Genomic DNA, 20314 nt, shown 5'->3' with positions numbered 1-20314 from the left:
ATTATTATTATTATTATTATTATTATTATTATTATCCATGAAATTTTGCACTGTGTCAAGAGTATGCTCTGCAGATTTGACATATTTGTGAGCTGTGTTTCTCTTTCTACAGCATTTTGAAACTACAGCTTCATTTATTGACACCCTGTATACAAGCTCCTATTGAAATTTGGAACACCTACCAATTCAAAAAGAAAATGAAAAATACCTCAGTGTTAACTCCCTCTGCAAATTATCTAGAGTCAAGGATTGAAAGTTTCTGTTAACTTCCTGACAAGTAATACTGTTCATTGTAAAACTGTATGACAATTAGTAGCACTGGCCTCTGCTGTTACTGATGTAAGCAACTACCTTCTTCAAAAAATCCAAAACTTATCAAGTTAACATTAAGATTCCAATAACAGATAAGTAGCAGACATTTAATATAACTCAGGAAGCAGCAACTTTTTTCTTTTTAAGTAGAATCCTTCCATTTAATTCATTATGTTTCATTTAGCTGGCATTATCCCAAATAGCATTAAGCAAAATAGTGACAATTTATTGTTGATACAGTGCACAAGTATGTAAGAGCTACTTGTTTTGTAAATTAAACTGCCTTTTCTTGCTGCAATTTAATTTATTTTTTCTAGATATGTTTTGCCTTTTTCTTGCTCTAAGGCATCTTCAGTGGAATCTATAACGATACAGTTTTGTTATTTTTAGATTATCAAATGGTTCATGTCACATTTTTTATGTAAATGAGTAATTACTTACAGTTTGCTGTGATCTGTGTTTCCTCTCATCTGGTTTGGAGGTCACACTATCACTTTATGAGAGGAAATGCAGACACGGCAAACTGTAAGTAATTCTGCTCAGTCTTTGGCTCATCAGATGAGTGTTTTCCTTTGTTGTGTGTCATATTTGTGCATTTCTCATTTGTTGCAAACAGGTCAAGATTTATTTGTTTTCCAAAAAGACTTTTTCTAGAATGTAAACGCTATATTCGCTGTAAAGAAACTTCTAAAGAAATGGAAACTCTTCCATAATAGGCATAAAACAAAGAATAGGGCCATAGATAAACAGATACTGAATGAAATGCATTTGGATGTCAAGAGGGCAGTGCACAAGGTCTTCATTGACTAATTTAGCAGAGTCTTATCAAAAGATCTCTCAAAAAACACAAAGTAATTCTGGTCATATGAAAAGACTGTCAGTGATGACAAAGTTACTGTCCAGTCACTCATGGGACACAGAAACTGACAATGATGGCACTACCCCAGTTTACTACTTGCAACACTGCAAAGATGACTGGTACAGGTAGCAAGTTTAGTGGCACCAAGAATTGCTAAAATCACTATAATTAAGCAATCTCCAGCTCCCGATGGGATCCTTGTCAGATGCTATACAGTATTTGCAGCCGAGTTAGCTTCCATATAAACCATAATATATCAAAGATCCCTTGGACAGAAAACTGTGCCTAGTAATTGAAAAGAAAGTGTAGGTCACACCTGTTTACAAGAAATATATCAGATGCAACCCACAAAACTGTCATCCAGTCTCATTTATGTCTATATGTTGCAGAATCTTAGAACATACTCCAAGCTCAAATATAATAAGTATTTCAAACAGAATGACCTCCTTCACATCAAGCAGCATGGATTCTAAAAACACTGTTTATTCAAAACCCAACTTGTGCTTATATCACGTGGCATCCTGAAAGCCAAGGATTAAGGCTGTCAGGTAGATCTAGTATTTCTTTACTTCCTAAAAGCAGTTGACTCAGTACAATACCAATGTTTATTAACGAGTGTATTTTGTGTGGGGTACCATCAAACAAAATTTGTGAGTTGATTGATTGTTCCTTGATAGGCAGAGTGCAGCATGTTATCTTGGATGGAGAGTGATTAACAAAAATAGAATTAACTTCAGGCATGTCCCAGAGAAATGTATTCAGATCCTCATTATTCATGCACTGTATTAATGAATTCACAGACAATATTAATAGCAAACTCAGACTTTACATGAATGATGCAATTATCTATGATGAAGAATTGTCTGAAAAAACTGCAGAAATATTCAATGAGGTAATATTTCAAAGCAATATGAAGGTTGTTAACATGCCGTAAATGTATAGAAATGTAAAATTATTCATTGCACAAAACATAGTATCCCGTGACTACAATATCAATGATTTGCAATTAGAATCAGTCACATCATACAAATACCTAAGTGTAACAACTTGTAAATATATGAAATTGAATAATCACATAGGTTCAGTTGTAGGTGAAGCAGGTGACAAGACTTTAGTTCATTGGCAGGATACAGGAAAAAAGCAGTCAGTCTACAAAAGAGACTACTTACATATCACTTGTGCATCTCATCTTAGAATACACTCAAGTACTTGGAACCCATACCAAATAGAAGTAACAGGGGCTACTGACCATATACAAAGAAGGGCAGCACAAGTGCTCACAGATTTGTTTGATTCACAGGAGAGGATCATGAAAATGACGAGCTCAAACACATCTTAAATGTGACTATAGATAAATTTGTACCCAAGTAATATAATAAAAGACAGCAGAAATCCACTATGGTTTAATGGCACTATTCAGAGAATGTTGGGAAAATGAGGACTGCTGTTGCTAAAAAAGATAAAGTAAGGAAACTGATTGAGAAAGTTTAATGGAAAGTCATGCACCCATAAAAAGGCATATGCATGAAGCCTACAATAATTTCCACTTTGGATCAAAGCAAAAGGACTATCAGAAAATTCCAGAAATCTCTGATCCAAAGCTTCTCTCCTGTCTCCCATGGATTAGTACTGGTGCTGAAACTGATGACATCAGACAAAAGCCAAAATATTATATTCAGCATTTTAAAAAGTATTTACACATGAGAACAATACTATGTTTGATTGCTGCACATAGTAAAAATGAGTGATATTGAAATAAACACATCTGGTTTTGAAAAGAAAAACCAGACAGCTCAAAGATATAAGGCACCAGGTCCTGCTGCATCTCTTAATGCTGTGAAATTTCTCTCTTTCCTAGCTCATATTGACAGAGAATCTCTCATGTCAAGCATGTCCAGGAAGAAGCACAGGGCATTCCTGTTTACAAAACAAGTAAATGCATTAATTCATTCTGTTTCATAGATTGCATCAAGTGGCAGAACTTTCAGGACATGGAATGAGTCAAGGTATACAGTAACAAAAGAGAAGGAAGTCTCAGAAACTTCATCAGTATTCTGTAGGGAAGACTGGTGCTAGATGGCATAGATTTGGGTATTCAGTTTTTCTCCTGTTTTGTGCAATACTTGGGCAGATTCGGGCAAATTCAGCAGATAGTTTAACTTTTTAACTATAAAAACATGTAGAAACCATTAGTGAAACACGTGTTTAGGTAACCCCAAAAATACTTCCCCTAAAAGCTTGCAACTGCTCCAAATAACCCCACATGCAAGATTAACTGGCATACCCCTAAGTACAAGTTGGCAAAAGCTGATATACAAAGGGATACTTAGGCAGAAAATAGTGATCTTCAAAGAAAAACCTTTTTTTTTTTTTATTTTATCGAACCTTGGAGTTACTTCCCATTCAAACTATAAACTGTTCAAACTATAAATTCCTCGAGAGGAAATAAATTTTGCTCAAATGTATAAACAATATGTACTTGAATGTATGAACAAACAGTGAACTTGTAGGAATTGTTTTTCTACTCACTAGTGTGGCTAGAAATGTCATCAAACACATTGACTGAAAGGTGAGCATGTGCTAGGGAAGGAGGAAACCAATATAAATGCATTGACATGGAAACCATACTTACCGAACAAGATATATCTACTACAAGAGATAGATAGATGAATTAACATACAGGCATACCCCCCCTGGTGTCAGAAAGAGATTATACAAAATGCAGAAGAGGACACATATACAATGGTCATGCTGCCATGTCCTGGCACAAAACAAAACACCATTAAAGAGCCTAAATGAAGGTACAGTTATAAGTTCGCTCTTGCAGGGCATATAACAGGAAAGATGCATCAGATGAGACTTTTTTCCATAACTTGAATCTACATGCTGAATCCACTACATACAATATTTCACTCCCAGCATTTTACATGGGTCACATCTACGTAAATTTATATTTATACAAATGAAAAGGGTACAATGTTCCACCATAACTACACTATATAGTGAATGAGTCTAACTATAAGTTCACATGAAAGAGTTAAAACATTGATGTAATTTCACATGTACATAGGTCACATGCAAGTGGGTAGGTTACTTGAAAGTATGTGAAGACTTGAACGCACTCATATGAGCACACAAACTACACTGCTTAGTAGGTCTTGTGAGGGTTGGATTGCTGTCCTTAATAATGTTAATGTGGTGGTATTTGAGAAGCAATTCCTGTAGTTGCATCTGCGGTAACTATCTAGGAAGTAAGGTTGCACATGTCTGACTATATTTAAGATGGGTAGCATCATTGGTTTTCACTGATTGTACAAGAAGCCTGTAATGCTCACACTGTATAGTCACACAAGGTCGACTTAATGGTACATAGTCTTCTGGTTGTTCATACACCTATCTGGCAGCACTGTGCCACAAGCTATTAAGTTCTCCATCATGCAATTAAACACTATGTATCACTCAGCAAGTGTAAGGATGCAGGAGTGGCTGAGGCTAACGGTACTGTCTGAGGGATATCTGGGTGCCTTCCTTCTGACAAAACCCTGTCCTGAGAGTTGGTGGTCAATGAAGACCTTGATGGGGTGTCCTGCAACTGAGGGCTAGAAGTATTTGATTGACTCGTAAACTACAAGGATATCACAATCCCATGCAGCTCATTTTCACTGTGGCTTGGTCCACTTCACTGAAAATAAAACAGGGCCATTGGCTGCCAGGTATCCCCAATGCATTGCTGGGGGATGGCACCTAAGGCAGACTGGCCAGTGTCAGTGACAACTGCAAGTGGAGTGGTAGGCTGGGGATGGGTCAGAAGGGCAGCATCGGCTAGGTCACGCTTCATTTCCTAAAAACTGTCCATCATTTGGACACACCAAGGCATGAACATTTTCTTTTTGTGTAGTCACCTTGGAGTGCAGCCGTGAGGGACTCCTGTAGGTGTTTCTAAGGTAGTATCTGAAAAAGTTTCCCACGCCAAAGAACCAGTGGTGTTCCTTGAAGGTTGTGGGTATGGGAAGTTGGTTATTGTCTGGATCTTCTTGGCAAGCAGTTGGGAGCCTGTGGCAGAAACAGTGTGTCCCAGAAATTCAATCTCTAGAGTACCAAAAAATGCACTTCACCAGGTTAATTATAACCCCTGTCTTCTGGAGGTGGAAGAATAACTCCTGGAGGTGTCAGTGGTGCTCTGTGAGGTTGCAAAAGTAGATGAAGATATCTTCCAGGTATGCAAAGCATCCCAAGGTGCCACTGAGAACATTGTCTAGAAAGTGCTGTCAGATTTGGGTGGTGCTGTGGAGCCCGAATGGCATAAAAACGCTCTCGTAGAGGCTGAAAGGCACGATAATTGCTGTTTTCTCAAAGTTGTCTGAGGTGACTGTGATTTGTTTGAATGTTTTTGTGCAATCACCTTGCTGAAGACCATTTTGCTCGAGAGGTCATTGCTGTAGCTTCACACGAAGATCACAGCATAATGGTCAAGGATTGTCTTCATGTTTAGCACCTGACAGTTGCTGAAACAGTGCCAAGTCCCCTCTTTTTGGGGGACCACGTGCATGGGTGTAGCCCACAGGCTTTTGGAGGGGCAGAGCACAATGGTGGTGATCGCTGACTCAGTCTCAGCCTGAGTGGCCCTTTGTTTGCCTGGTGGGAGGCTGCGGGCTCAGTAGGAAACCAGAGGGCCTGCCGTTGTAGCCATTTAGTTCACCGTGTCATGGTTCACCTCCCAGGGGTGCTGGAAGGATGGGCAAATTCTGCAAAATCAACGAAAGGGCCAGAGTAGGATAGCTGCTCGACTGCGAAGTGGATGGCTAAGCAGAGTTGGCAGGGGATGTGGAGGTGGGATGTACCATACATGATGCGGTGATTTGCCAGGTTAAGGAGCAGGCCACAGTGGGAAATGAAATTGGTGCAAAGGATAGGATCCATGATGTTGGTAATGGTGAAAATCCATGGGAAATCTCAATCGAGGCCTAGGTCAATGGATGGGGTGTGCGAGCAGCAAGTGGTGATGATTGAACCATTAGCGGCAGTGAGGAGTAGGGAAGAAGGTGGATGGCAGACAGAAGAGGGTAACAGCTTGTGGGGAAAAATGGATAGGTCAGATTCGGTATCAACTAGGTATGCCACAGGGAGTGAAAGGTTGTGACAATCTTGTATAAATAGGTGCTGTGAGACTGCAGAGCAAGCAGGCGTACCTACTGCTCATCATTGCAAATACTTGACAATTTGTGGTATTGCTGCCAAAGCACTTGTGATACTAGCAGAGATCCCTGGTAGTCACCAACTGGCCAGGGGTGCTGCGCCTGTGTGAGTATGAGCACTGGCAGCTATCGAGCAGGTGACTGTCAGGGGTGTAGATTTCACAAAGGTCATGTGCACCATGCACACAGTATTCAGGGGTGTCACATTGCTGAATTGAGTCCAGCACAGGGATGGAAGGGTGCACACATTCCAGTGCAGCAGTGAGTTTTACCATCTCACTGATCATGTCTATCATTCACTGAGCCATTTCTGTACGGAGGTCATGAGGTGTGGGGGCTGGGAGTGCTGGATTATGTTCAGACAACCCTATGAATAACTATTGCAGCACTGGTGACAGTTGGTGAATATGGGTGCGTGTCAAAGCTAAGGGCTGGTGGTAGCAGTAGTCAATGAGGGGTCAAGCATGTTGAAAATTCTATCCACTAAAACAGCTGCTGCATCAATGTTTGTGTAATCATGCACAGCCAGGGCCATGTGTATTGTGGTGGATAGGTGCATGAGCCAGTTCAGGAATTATATTGGCATTATACTGGGCTTGGCAATGCCACGGATGTGTTGGAGAAGCTGCAAGGGTTGCATGTCATTGCATTCTTTGGTTGAACATAGTGCATGTATGCACTGCATCTCAGATGACACTAACTGCGATATCAAATGGCCTTTCAGTGTGCCAAAACATTTGAACTGTAGTGTATTTGATATGATATCATCCACCTCTGTGGTGACTTCAGGCTTGAGTGGTGGACCCATCAGTTCAGCCCTTGCAGAGCCACTGGTAATGGAGGAACCATCAAATATTGCTTCAGTGGAAGAAAATCGCAATAGTGCTTCATGGGCCTTGGATGGTCGCAGGTGAGTGGGGCCCGGCCTGTCTGGGGTATCAGAGGGGTGGCTCACATCTAAGCAGCACTGCTCTCTGCAAGCTCTACACTGTGTCCAATAAAAGCATGGAACCAAGCCCTTTGTGCTTGCAGATCAGGTGTCTTGGAGGGAAGTTGGTGATCAGCTAGAGTCTTCCTCAAAGGGTTTGGTATGTTGGTCTTGGTGTTTCTCTGTGCCATTGCATCCCTAATTAGTGCCTTGAGTACAGAACTGTCAGAGCACGGGCACTGCTACACATTTGAATTGGTGCACTGGGGTGCTTCACAAGCAAGTGTGTAGGTGACTTGTTGAAAGTATGTGAGGACTAATAAACACAATCATGTGAGCATGCAAACTGCACTGTTTAGTAGGTTTGGAGGGGGGTGAAGGGGGGGGGGGGGGAGGGAGGGAGCTGCTGTCCTTGTTAACATTACAAGTGGCATCATTCAAGAAGTGATTTCTGGAGTTGCACCTGGGATATTTGTCTAGGAAGAGGGGCTGCGGGTAGGTCACTGGTTCTCACTGACTATACAAGTAGCCTGCAATACAAGTAGCCTGCAATACAAGTAGCCTGCAAAGCCCACACCACATAGTCACAAAAGGTCAACTTACTGGTATGTAGTATTCTGGTTGGTTGCACACCTACCTGGTAGCACTGTGTGGCAAACTACTAAATTCTCAGTCATGTGATGAAACATGACATATCATTCAGTGAGTGTGCGGCATCCACAGTCACTTGCTCAGTGTCCATGGGGAAGAGCGCCAGCCATGGGGAAAGAGCTTTTGGCCACACTTTTAGCCCAGAAAAACCCATCTATGGCAAAGGGGTGGCTGGGGAGAGAGTCTATGCTGCCAGAGTGCTCACTACACATATAATGTCTAGTGTGTGCCCGCATGTCTTCTGCTGAAGCATTTGCTTCTTCTGCTACAGAAAATGAGTGGTACGTATGAAAAAATTGGAGCTTTGTAACCTCAAATTCTTCAGAAGAATAAACTGTGGTTATTATTATAGCTACCTATAGTTATTAATGTTTCAAATCAACTACAAATGTAGGAGCGTGGCACTTGCTTATTCCAATAGGTAGAATTTCTGCACAATTTTACATTTGTCATATCCAACTCAATCATTCGTGTCTGGCAATCTGACCATGGTGGACATTCCACTCTCATTACCACTAGTTTCAAAAGTCTTCCCAGTAAGGTGAAAGGAAGGAAGATTAGGGTTTCATATCCTATTGACATGGAAGTCACTACAGATTGAACACAAGCTCGGTATGTTTTAAGGCCTTTCAAATGAACTGTCCCAACATTTGCCTGAGTGACTTAGGAAAATCACAGAAAATGTGAATCTGGATGGGAGCACGTGGATATGAACCATCATCCACCCGAATCTGAGTCCAGTGTGGTGAAATTCATGGTGATCATGAGGCCTTTGAGACTGGGGAGGATTCATTGTCAGTCTTGTTCAATGTGTCCTGTTGGCATCATTTTGAAGTTCTCCAGGACTTATTGGAACTGTCAAATTAGAACCCTTGACATCAAGGCAGCAGGCTGAGGATGAAAGCTCTTTGCCATAGAGAGTTTCTTCAGCCTCTGAATTATCATTGACCCTTGTATCGGTGAGTGCATTCTTTGTACCCCATACCAACCTATCTCATATACATTGTTTGTGTGGAGCAGTATTTATGGAATACCTCTTTTATTTGTATTTTATTATTATTTCTGGTTATTCAGTTGACAATTTCTTTACAACAAATGGCATGATTCTTGTAGAATTATGTATAGGGGTCCATAACATATAAAAGTCTGCTAACTTTATGACATAAAGCATTTTTGTTTTATTATTTAAATTTGATGGTTTCTTTTGTTAATATTCATAATTTCTAACTTTATTACAATAAAATCGTTTTGTGATCTTTTTTGTTTTGTTTTGCTTTTACTGACATTTCAGGTTTTTCTAACATTTGCTCATATGAAATAAATCTCATTTACAAGCTCACTATACCTTCACTACAATCATTTTCAGTATTGTATTCCCGCTTGCTTTGCGAACCATGCTCACTATATACTCACATCTATCTACAATTACATCTGTACTCTGCAAATCACTATGAAGTGCATGGCAGAGAGTAGGTCCCACTGTACCTTTCATTAGGGTTTCTTCCCATTCCATTCACATATGGAGCACAGGAAGAATGACTGTCTGAATGCCTCTGTGCATGATGTAATTATTCTAGTCTTATCCTCATGACCCCTACGTGAGCAATTTGTAGGAGATTGTAGTATATTCCCAGAATCACCACTTTGTTAGTAGAATTTCTTGGGATAGTTTAAGCCTATCTTCAAGAGTCTGCCAGTTCAGTTTCTTCAGTATCTCTGTGACACTTTCCCAAATATCAAACAAACCTGTGACAATTCATACTGCCCTTCTCTGCATATGTTCAATATCCCCTCCTCCCATTTGGTACAAGCCTCACACACATGAGCAGTATTTTAAAACCAGTTCCATGAGTGATCTGTAAGCAATCTCCTTTGTAGACTGATTGCACTTCCCCAGTATCTACCAATAACCTAAAGTCTATCCCCTGCTTCATCAACAACTGAGCCTATGTGAACATCCCATTTCATATTCCTACAAAGTGTTACACCCAATAATTTGTATGAGTTAGCCAGTTCCAACAGTAACTCATTGATATTATAATCATAGCATTCTACATTTTTTTCATTTTGTGAAGTGCACAATTTTACATTTCTAAACATTTAAAATAAGTTGCCAATCTCAGCACCAATTTAAAAACTTATCAAGATATGACTGAATATTTATGCAGTTTCTTTCAGATAGTACTTCATTACAGATAGCTGCATCATCCACAAAACGTCTGAGATTACTATTAATATTTTCTGCGAGGTGATTAATGTACAACGTGAACAGCAAGGGTCCCAATACACTTCCCTGGGTTACACCTGAAGTTACTTCTACATCTGATAATGACTCTTCATCCAAGATAACTTGCTGCATCCTCCCTACCAAAACGTCCTCAGTCCAATGACAAATTTTAATTGATATCTCAAATGACTGAACTTTTGACAATAAATGTAGGTGTGGTACTGAGTCAAATGTTTTTTGGAAATCAAGAAAACCACATCTACCTGACTGCCTTGATCCAAAGCTTTCAGTATGTCATGTGAGAAAAGTACGAGTTGGATTTCACGTGATAGATGTTTTCGAAATCCATGTTAATTGGTAAGGAGGAGGTCATTCTGCTCAATATATCTCAATATGTTTGAGCTCAGAATATGTGCTAAAAGTCTACAATAAAATTATGTCAAAGATATTGGATGCTGGTTTTGTGAATCAGTTCTACTACCCTCCTTGTAGACAGGTGTGACCTGTACTCTGTTCCAATAACTGGACACAGTTTTTTATTAGAGGGATCTATGATAGATTATAGTCAGAAAAGGGTGTAACTCAGCTGCATATTCAGTATAGAATTTGATAGAAATTCCGTTGGACCCTGGAGCTTTGCACACTTTTAGTGATTTCAGCTGTTTTTCAACACTGCCGACACTAATACTTATTTTGCACACCTTTTTAGAGGAACAAGGATGAAATTGGTGCAACTTTCCTGGGTTTTCCTTAGAAGAGGTACACTTGAAAATGGAGTTAAGCATTTCAGATTTTGCTTTGCTATCATCAATTTCAGTTCCTGTCCACATTTGCTAGGGATCAGAGACTAACTTAGGTGCCACTAAAAGCCTTTACATATGACCAAAATTTCTTTGCATTTTGTGAAAGATCATTTGACAATATTCTGCTAGAGGAGTCACTGATATCCTCACACATTACTCTCTTGCAAGCCAAATACATTTCATTCATCATTTCTCTGTCTATAATCCTACATTTTGTTTTACACCTGTTATGCAGTAGTCTCTGCTTCTTTAGAAGTTTCTTTTCAGTGACTGCGTATCATGGAGGCTTCCCTCATTATGAACTGTTGTTCTGAGTATGGTCAATCCCTATCCAGTGCATGGTCAATTATTCTTTTAAACTTGAGCCATAGCTTCTCTACATGCTCCTGCCCTATGCTGAAAGTTTCAAGTTCTTCATTGAGATGTGACACTACTGATTTTTTTGTCTAGTTCACTGAACACATGTATCTTTCTCCTTGGTTTAGTTGTCCTTTGTACTTTGGTAATCATTGTTGCCACAACCACTTCATGGTCACTGATACCAGTTTCGATGTGGACAGCCTCAAAGAGGTCAGATCTATTTGTTGCTGTTAGATGCAGTATATTTCCATCGGGAGTGGGATCCCAACCTATCTGTTCTGCATCAGAAGGATCCAATTATCATTTTATGCCTGCACCTCATACTGAGTCTTGTCCAAACAATCTCACATGCAGCTTCGATTTCCATTTCCCATTTGGCTATAATTTTATTGTACGCTTAAATTTTCTCTAAAAATTTCACTGCTAGTAATGTCATGTTTCGACCAGCTTATTTTACCTAGTACTATGTGAGCTTCACTGCTTTCAGGAGTGCTTCAAACTCTGATACTTTATTACAGATGCTTCAGCAGTTAACCACTAAGATTTTAATACTCTCACCTGTTGGAGGTATTTCTTCTGAGCTTACACTGATACTGCTGGATTTCCTACAATTATCATTATCTGAATTGGATGGAGTGTCATCTAACCTAAGAAACCCTTTTGTGCCATCCACACACTGTCAGCTACCTCATTTACAGCCTCTGATGTGTAGTACACATCTGATGTATTTAGGAAGACCTTTCAGTTTTCAATCTTGTGGTGCAAGTTCAGGAAGTTGCAGTGTAACTTGAAACAAAACCTTCAAAGCCTCTGGTTCAGTCCACCCACTCGACTTAGACCAAAGGGCCATGATCAGTTCTGGGAACAATATTGAAAATTGTGAGCTTCAATGAAACTCCATGCACAACGCTGGTCTTCTCAACCTTCTCTGCCAGTTGCTGGAATGATCCAAGTATGACCTTGAAGCTCACACATCAGGCATCATTTGTTCCAATGTGCATCACAACCTGCAGTTGGTTGCACCCTATTCCTTCAATGGCTGCCAGAACAGCCTCTTCAAAATGTTGAATGAGGCCTCCAGATATATGCACTGAGTGCACCACGTGTCCTTTCCTGACCCTTTCTGTTATTTCCCTAAGGGGCACCATCATTCACCATACCTTTGAACTGCTAATGATCAACAGCCTCCCAACCTTTTGTATTTGCCTCCTCTTGCCACTGGACAAAACAGGTTTCCCCAAAACAGTTTCAGTTTCAGCGGAAGACATCACTCCAGACTTGTTGGTTAGAGGTCTGGTACAACACCTTGAGTCCTTCCTGGTCCCCATCCTCCACTGAAATGTCACTCACAGTCAAGTGGACAAGTAATGACAGATCCAATACTTTTTGCAGAGGAGACAGGATCCATTGGAGTGGATAGTACTTGAGATACCCATGGTACCAGTACCACAGGTACATGCTTCTCGGGAGCTCTTCCAACACAGTAACTCACAGCAGCTGTCAATCATTTGACAGTAGTCAGGGTGATTTTCAGTTGCTTACAAACATCAAAAAACTCATTCTGTGTTCAAGAACAGCATTCACAGATGGGCTGTATTTTAGCTGGTGCAATGTATTTCTTTTAATCTCTTGAGCTACAAAGCTGCTAATTCCTTATAGGGAATACTCAGAATGAGACTTCTACTATGGCAACAGAAAAACCTGTGGTAAAAATTTCTAAGTTCTTAAAACTTTTAGAGGTTAATTACTGGTATTAGCAAACTCAAAATAGATTTAATTTATGATAAATGTATATAATATATACTCTTCTTTGCTATAGTAATTAAATCACAAATGCTGATTTACTAAAAATTAGATTGTTCACTGGAGTATGACAGCTTCTGAAATTTCTCAAAACTGCATGTTTATTTGTGATGATATACAGAGAAATTCTTTGACAGTAGCTGTGAACCACAAACGCCAATTTTCTATGAAATAAGTCACATACCCAAAACATTCATATTGGTAACTAACAAAAGTATAGTTCTGTAAGCATTTATATTCAAAAGTCATTTATTTCTCTTGTAATGATACAATGAAATTAGAGAATGATTATTTTTAATGAGGAAAGGTCTACTGTTCTCAACCATCTTGAAAGAGCACAAATATGCTTAAGCCTACAATTGACAATAACAGTATGTGTTGCTGCAGCACTTACAAATGTTCAAAATTTCACAGTCTATCACAGTACACAAAGGTATTGATACAATCAATGAGAAATTATGCAGAAGCCATGTGAACAGTAAAATATACGAATCCGGAATTTCAAATTGGCACATGGATGTTGTACATGTGGTCTCACACAAAGGAAAATTTCAAAGTGAACTTTTACATACGTATAAACATGTGAATTGAATAGCTGTTTCTTTCCCAATTTCTGCACAGGAGTGCCAAAGAAGAACACTGCAGTGTGAGTTTATCACTAAAATGAGCAGTACTGACCAAGCACATCTTCTGCCTGTTTGCAGCTAACAATGGCTTTATCATCTTCATCAAAACTTTCATCATGGCCATCTGAGTACTCTATTTCAGCATCAGAATTTGTGTTCAATAGCTATAATGTTTTTCAGTCATGATGTATGTATACAAGCACAACAGGAAACACATTTTTATACTTTATAGACTACTTGCACACAAAACTGAATGCAAGACAGTAGCTATAGAGAATGTAGGACAACAAAACAGAAGAAATTTTACATACATAACCAGACATGCAGGGTGTTTTGTACGTCAAACATGACACACAAACAATTAATCTTTTCATAGATACACTACAGGCATTGGACAATAGATGCAACCTATCAGTATAATAGCCAAAGAAACAATGAAGGAACAACTGCTTGCCCAGACACAACAAAAGAATCTGAAATTGCAAAAATTAAACTTAATCTACATTTGGAACACTCTATATGCCACCGTGATTGCTGGAGCATTAAGTAAGGCCAAGCTGTTGTCACTTCTGTCACAGCTAATGTCTGACATGTTGTCATCATAATCTGTAGAAGAAGACTCAAATCAATGGTTTCTGGGAAGTTTTTTCTTCTTCTACTTGCCAACCTTATCCAAGTCACCCTTGTTGTATGTACATGGCACCTTCTTCTTATTGGCCCTTTCGGCATCTTTGATGAATCCATCTTTGATAGGACTATCTGTTAGAATAGCAGTAAACCTTCTTTTTCAGTGATAGTTATATTGCTGTGATGGCTCAGCTGTGAGGAAAGAGTGAGTTTCTTTGGGGTGATGAGTTTTTATTCAATTTTTACGGAAACTAGTTCTTTTTTAATGAACAATAATGGAGGGGTTAGTTGGCATAGGTGCGGTGTGAGTTGTCATAGGTATGCCAGGTGGCCCAATACCTAACTATGCTAGCTCCACAGCAATATCAGAAATGAAATGGATTCCACACAATCCCAAAAATCAACAACAAATGACGCTTGCAACTATGGTTAATCACTCTTTTGAAAACTGCTCTCAGTGTGCCTCAATTCAATCTACCAGTTCACCAGTAGACAAAAAAAAATTTACTCACAAGTCAGAAAAATGATGAAACAGGAGTCTTCTGTAACATCCACGAGATAAATTTTAGCTACAGTGCGATGAGAGGAAATTATGCCTCTAACAGTTATAAACATTATCTACCCAACATATAAAAAAACAGTGAAATAAATGTTAATTATTTATATAATATTTTATGATGTAATTCCCCCCCATGGACCAAGGACCTTGCTGTTGGTGGGGAGGCTTGCATGCCTCAACGATACAGATAGCCATACCGTAGGTGCAACCACAACGGAGGGGTATCTGTTGAGAGGCCAGACAAACGTGTGGTTCCTGAAGAGGGGCAGCAGCCTTTTCAGAAGTTGCAGGGGCAACAGAATGGATGATTGACTGATCTGGCCTTGTAACAATACCCAAAATGGCCTTGCTGTTCTGGTACTGCAAACAGCTGAAAGCAAGGGGAAACTACAGCCGTAATTTTTCCCGAGGCCATGCAGCTTTACTGTATGTTTAAACGATGATGGTGTCCTCTTGGGTAAAATATTCCGGAGGTAAAATAGTCCCCCATTTGGATCTCCGGGCGGGGACTACTCAAGAAGACGTTGTTATCAGGAGAAAGAAAACTGGTGTTCTACGGAGCGGAGCGTGGAATGTCAGATGCCTTAATCGGGCAGGTAGGTTAGAAAATTTAAAAAGGGAAATGGATAGGTTAAAGTTAGGTATAGTGGGAATTAGTGAAGTTCGCTGGCAGGAGGAACAAGGCTTTTGGTCACGTGAATACGGGGTTATAAACACAAAATAAAATAGGGGTAATGCAGGAGTAGGTTTAATAATGAATAAAAAAAAAAGGAGCACGGGTAAGCTACTACAAACAGCATAGTGAACGCATTATTGTGGCCAAGATAGACACGAAGCCCATGCCTACTACAGTAGTACATGTTTATATGCCAACTAGCTCTGCAGATGACGAAGAAATTGATGAAATGTATGATGAGATAAAAGAAATTATTCAGGTAGTGAAGGGAGACGAAAATTTAATAGTAATGGGTGACTAGAATTCAAGAGTAGGAAAAGGGAGAGAAGGAAACATAGTAGGTGAATATGGATTGGGGCTAAGAAATGAAAGAGGAAGCCGCCTGGTAGAATTTTGCGCAGAGCATAACTTAATCATAGCTAACACTTGGTTTAAGAATCATGAAAGAAGGTTGTATACATGGAAGAACCCTGGAGATACTAAAAGGTATCAGATAGATTATGTAAAGATAAGACAGAGATTTAGGAACCAGGTTTTAAATTGTAAGACTTTTCCAGGGACAGATGTGGACTCTGACCACAATCTATTGGTTATGAACTGTACATTAAAACTGAAGAAACTGCAAAAAGGTGGGTATTTAAGGAAATGGGACCTGGATAAACTGAAAGAACCAGAGATTGTACAGAGTTTCAGGGAGAGCATAAGGGAACATTTGACAGGAATGGGGGAAAGAAATACAGTAGAAGAAGAATGGGTGGCTTTGAGGGACGAAATAGTGAAGGCAGCAGAGCATCATATAGGTAAAAAGACGAGGGCTAGTAGAAACCCTTTAGTAACAGAAGAAATATTGAATTTAATTCATGAAAGGAGAAAATATAAAAAGGCAGTAAATGAAGCAGGCAAAAAGGAATACAATCGTCTCAAAATGATATCGACAGGAAGTGCAAAATGGCTAAGCAGGGATGGCTAGAGGACAGATGTAAGGATGTAGAGGCTTATCTCACTAGGGGTAATGTAGATACTGCCTACAAGAAAATTAAAGAGACCTTTGGTGAAAGGCGAACTACTAGCATAAATATCAAGAGCTTTGATGGAAACCCTGTTCTAAGCAAAGGGAAAGCAGAAAGGTGGAAGGAGTATATAGAGGGTCTATATAAGGGTGATGTACTTGAGGACAATATTATGGAAATGGAAGAGGATGTAGATGAAGATGAAATGGGAGATAGGATACCGCATGAAGAGTTTGACAGAGCACTGAAAGACCTGAGTCGAAACAAGGCCCCCGGAGTAGACAACATTCCATTAGAACTACTGACAGCCTTGGGAGAGCCAGTCCTGACAAAACTCTACCATCTGGTGAGCAAGATGTATGAGACAGGCGAAACACCCTCAGACATCAAGAAGAATATAATAATCCCAATCCCAAAGAAAGCAGGTGTTGACAGATGTGAAAATTACCAAACTATCAGTTTAATAAGTCACAGCTGCAAAATACTAACGCGAATTCTTTACAGACGAATGGAAAAACAGGTAGAAGCTGACCTCGAGGAAGATCAGTTTGGATTCCGTAGAAATGTTGGAACACATGAGGCAATACTGACCCTACGACTTATCTTAGCAGAAAGAATAAGGAAAGGCAAACCTACGTTTCTAGCATTTGTAGACTTAGAGAAAGCTTCTGACAATGTTGATTGGAATACTCTCTTTCAAATTCTGAAGGTGGCAGGGGTAAAATACAGGGAGCGAAAGGCTATTTACAATTTGTACAGAAAGCAGATGGCAGTTATAAGAGTCGATGGGTATGAAAGGGAAGCAGTAGTTGGGAAGGGAGTGAGACAGGGTTGTAGCCTCTCCCCGATGTTCTTCAATCTGTATATTGAGCAAGCAATAAAGGAAACAAAAGAAAAGTTCGGATTAGGTATTAAAATCCATGGAGAAGAAATAAAAACTTTGAGGTTCACCGATGACATTGTAATTCTGTCAGAGACAGCAAAGGACTTGGAAGAGCAGTTGAACAGAATGGACAGTGCTTGAAAGGAGGGTATAAGATGAACATCAACAAAAGCAAAACGAGGATAATGGAATGTAGTCGAATTAAGTCTTGTAATGCTGAGGGAATTAGATTAGGAAATGAGACACAAGTAGTAAAGGAGTTTTGCTATTTGGGGAGCAAAATAACTGATGATGGGCGAAGTAGAGAGGATATAAAATGTAGACTGGCAATGGCAAGGAAAGCGTTTCTGAAGAAGAAAAATTTGTTAACATCGAATATAGATTTAAATGTCAGGAAGTCATTTCTGAAAGTATTTGTATGGAGTGTAGCCATGTATGGAAGTGAAACGTGGATGATAAATAGCTTAGACAAGAAGAGAATAGAAGCTTTTAAAATGTGGTTCTACAGAAGAATGCTGAAGATTAGATGGGTAGATCACATAACTAATGAGGAGGTATTGGATAGAATTGGGGAGAAGAGGAGCTTGTGGCACAACTTGACTAGAAGAAGGGATCGGTTGGTAGGACATGTTCTGAGACATTGAGGGCTCACCAATTTATTATTGGACGGCCACGTGGAGGGTAAAAATTGTAGAGGGAGACCAAGAGATGAATACACTAAGCAGATTCAGAAGGATGTAGGCTGCAGTAGGTACTGGAAGATGAAGAAGCTTGCACAGGATAGAGTAGCATGGAGAGCTGCATCAAACCAGTCTCAGGACTGAAGTCCACAACAACAACAATGATGTAATTGGTCGTATCGATGTGTATCATACAAAGACAATGATAATTGTAAATTCCTTTGATGATCTGCATTTGTCTTCTTTTGTTTTTACCTTTTGTTGGTTGGCTTTTGTAAGTTGCGGACGCAAGACGCATATCAAACTGAGGTCTGTTAAGAAATTGTAATTATTTGTTATTTATTACTTGAGAATAGAGTGCATTATTATTATAAATGTAAGTGAATAATTATTTGTAACTTTAATTCATCTCTCAATAAGCATTATATGTGTTAATTATTTCTTTCCGCTGCAAGGAGCGCAGCCATTGATGATAGCGATTTGTATCATGTTTTTATCTGTTTTCCTTAGGAAAAATCAAAGGTTTGGTTGATGAGAATTAGTCTAAATAGTGCACAATACGAAAGTAAAGTTTAATAAGCATTTCAAGTACTTATCCTATTTGCTCTAAGAATAGAAAGTCTCTATCAATTGTCTGCTGCCATCTTAACCGTTATCTCAGCAGCAAATTCAAATTACGCAACTCTGCAGACATAAATGCCGAAGGTAATAAGAATGTGTAAAAATAAATGTGCACCGGTGGCCTCAAACTCATTTTAATGAAAATAATTCGAATCAGATTGGTTCTTTAAAAAACAGTGCACATAGCACGGTCCATATAACAAACTTTTCTTGCTGATGTATGGAGCTGAAATTAATTACGCATGAGTTGCGAAGAATATTGTTTCAGGTAACATACGTCAGTGGTGGGCGTGGCTGATATTTAGTGGTTTTAATGATCATTTTGCTGAAGATAACTATTTCCATCATAATCAATAGTTGTATAGAATCTGTTGTATGAACTGTTATTTAGTGACACTTACACAACTTACAGACAACACTTTAACACAATGTTAACTTGGAGTTCTTTAGCAACTTGACAAATCTTTAGCCAAGAGAAAAATTATTTAGTAATTACTCAATGTAATAAAATAAGATTATCATTTTCATTTACAAATTAGTTAAATACCAAATCACTGAATAACACAGCAAACGCCACACCTCCTTTCCAATACTTCCAATTATACTGAAGTTATGGAGGTGATGCACCCTTACATACACTCCCCACAAGCACAATGACAGCACTCCAACTCCACGGTGGTAGGAAATACAAGCTGTGTGTCAACTAGCTCTTCATGCAAACCAACACTGGTCTCCCCTATTAATAATAATTATCACTTTATTGCTTGGTACTATTTGTACTTTCACCAACTAAATGTAGCTAAGTAAATTGGCAGTAAAACTCCTGCTTCAAAGCAAGCATATGCTTCCTCAGTTGTATCAAATAGCTGCTTTTTGTCTCTTACTGCTAGAATGTTATTTACATTAATATTTTCTGTTTTTCCAAGGGAAAAAATTACCAACACCTTAAACAGAGATCGGCTTACAACACATTATTATAAGTCATGCAGCTTTACAATGTTGCTTGACATGCAGATGAAATAAATTTTCAAATCTTTTATCTTAGATAAACAGATAATTTCTAGATAAAGTGGTTAATGAGATCTTTTGAATTTATACAGTTTTTCAACTTCGTTTTTATGTTCTGGAAAAAATAGGGAAGTGAGAATAATAATTCCAAGATTCTAAAAGGGGCCTCTGCAAGATGGACAGTTGACTGCTTTACACAATTCTTACTGTTCATGACTGTGGAGTAAATATTTAATTTTCTTTGGATGCACTGCCCCCAAATGATAATACCGTAAGGCAACAGGGAGTGAAAATATAAACAATAAACCAATATCCTTGTCTTTATGTGAACATAAGAGAGATACTTCTAAGTGCAAAACATGTAAACTGAGCTTCTTGATTAGTTTATGTCTTTACTCCATGCCAGCTTATTATCCAGATAAGCCTCAAAGAATTTTACATACTATGTTTCAATTAGTGTATGACAATTTTCTTCTGGTACCAAAG

At 39.1% G+C, this 20314-nt stretch overlaps 1 protein-coding gene across 1 annotated transcript in view; it reads left to right on the top strand.

Annotated features, from left to right (window-relative positions):
• The window catches only part of LOC126484836 (synaptic vesicle glycoprotein 2B-like), a 133619-nt gene that overhangs the window by 31300 nt on the left and 82005 nt on the right, over positions 1-20314 (top strand). The gene's annotated exons all lie outside the window — the stretch shown is intronic.

The sequence above is a fragment of the Schistocerca serialis genome, chromosome 6 (genome assembly GCF_023864345.2).
Source record: "Schistocerca serialis cubense isolate TAMUIC-IGC-003099 chromosome 6, iqSchSeri2.2, whole genome shotgun sequence".
Classification (NCBI taxonomy): domain Eukaryota; kingdom Metazoa; phylum Arthropoda; class Insecta; order Orthoptera; family Acrididae; genus Schistocerca; species Schistocerca serialis.
This window is presented reverse-complemented; position numbering and strand designations above follow the sequence as displayed.